This window comes from Austrofundulus limnaeus, unplaced genomic scaffold (genome assembly GCF_001266775.1).
Source record: "Austrofundulus limnaeus strain Quisiro unplaced genomic scaffold, Austrofundulus_limnaeus-1.0 Scaffold60, whole genome shotgun sequence".
Classification (NCBI taxonomy): domain Eukaryota; kingdom Metazoa; phylum Chordata; class Actinopteri; order Cyprinodontiformes; family Rivulidae; genus Austrofundulus; species Austrofundulus limnaeus.
The window spans coordinates 2,017,703-2,019,200 of NW_013952462.1; the positions used below are offsets into that span (position 1 = coordinate 2,017,703).

Genomic DNA, 1,498 nt, shown 5'->3' on the forward strand with positions numbered 1-1,498 from the left:
ATATGGTGAAAAACTGACTTTAAAAAATAAATCTGTTCTTTTTTTCTTATAAAAGTCTAAATAAAACACAAATATTTGTGGTAATTTTTGACTGTAACTTTACAAACAGCCCCTCACATGTTTCTCAGTGTGAAATCAGTGATTGCTGTGAACCAGTCCAGATTTCTCACTGGTTCCGTTTTGTTCTGGATCAGGTGCAGGAGGACATACTCACGGTGGTCTTTATGTCCGACCTCCCCTTCTCGTTGTCGGAGGCCTTCAGTTCGGTTATCCCGTCCAGTTTTGGACTCTTGTCCTGTTTGTCCACTTTGATCATCCTGCTGATGTAGGCCTGAGCCAGACTCGAGCTCCGGGCCTGGCGGGTCTCATCTGGACCCCCTGCCGTCTGACTGTCGTTTTTGGAGTTCTTCCGACCCTTCCCGGTGGTGAGACTTTCCCACACCGTCCCTCCGTATCCAGCATTGTTGTTATTAATGTTCCGACCCAGCTCCGAGGCGGAGTTTTTCCTGTTTCTCCCTGCTAACAGACCCCCCACTCCCCCTCCATCTTTGCGCTGGTTCCCCTTCAGGCTGTCTCGAGAGAACGCGTGTTTGGGTCGGGTTTGTGGGCCAGATTCGGAGGCCGAGCGGACTCTTTCGTGTCCGTTTTTAAGGTTGATGATGGGCAAGTCTCGGAACCACTTCGCCATGACGGACTGGACTCGAACGTCTCGCGGAGTTTTAAAAGCGGAGGGGTTTACGGCTTACTGCGCCTCCTCAGCCATGCGCAACAGCTCCAACTTTACGCACAGCTGTTCCGCGCGCCTCCGCGTCCTAAAACGTGTTAAAACATTTAAAACACCAAGCTCTATCTAAACATCCAGTTATAAACGTGAAACTGTTTCGATACCACGAGGATTTAGAGTCAGAACCGATCCGGCGCGGACAAATCCTGGCGCGCGTCTTGGAGTTCTCTTGTTTCTGCCCCGCGTTTCTCCAGCTGCAGCCCACCACAACTACCCCCGCAGCTTGAAGAGCAACTTCTGCAGCGCGAAGACTCTAAAAAACTGGAAGTTTTTCTTTGAGCCCAGTGAAGATCCCATTCCCTGATCGTGAGTCGCTGCGTCCAGTCTGCCGACCAACCGACGGGAGGAGGTGGAGAGAAGGAGAGCTGGAGCTGCGCGACCGACCCGGAGTCTGGGGAGGAGGAGCTGCATGGACCAGAGGTGTGGAGGGCGGAGTGGGACTTTTGCTCAAATATGGATGTAGAATAGACCATTTTGTACTTTTCTGCGCGCACAGCATTGTGGGTAGGGGTCAGAGGTTATTTGGTAAAATAAAATAAATAAACAAGAATAAAAGATTTAAAAAATTGCAACACAAATAGATTAAATAATGTTTTGTATGAGACACCAAGTGTAAAATAAAATGTTTAAAAATGTCACAAATATGAGTGTAAAAAATGTTCACCAAAATTATAGAGCTCACTGTTCTTACACACACACACACACACACACACA

General features: G+C 48.3%; 1 pseudogene; it reads right to left on the bottom strand.

Moving 5' to 3' along the window:
• Positions 1 to 214: 214 nt before the first annotated feature.
• On the bottom strand, positions 215 to 1,226 carry LOC106518413 (SH2 domain-containing adapter protein E pseudogene; annotated as a pseudogene).
• Between the last annotated feature and the right edge of the window lie 272 nt (positions 1,227 to 1,498).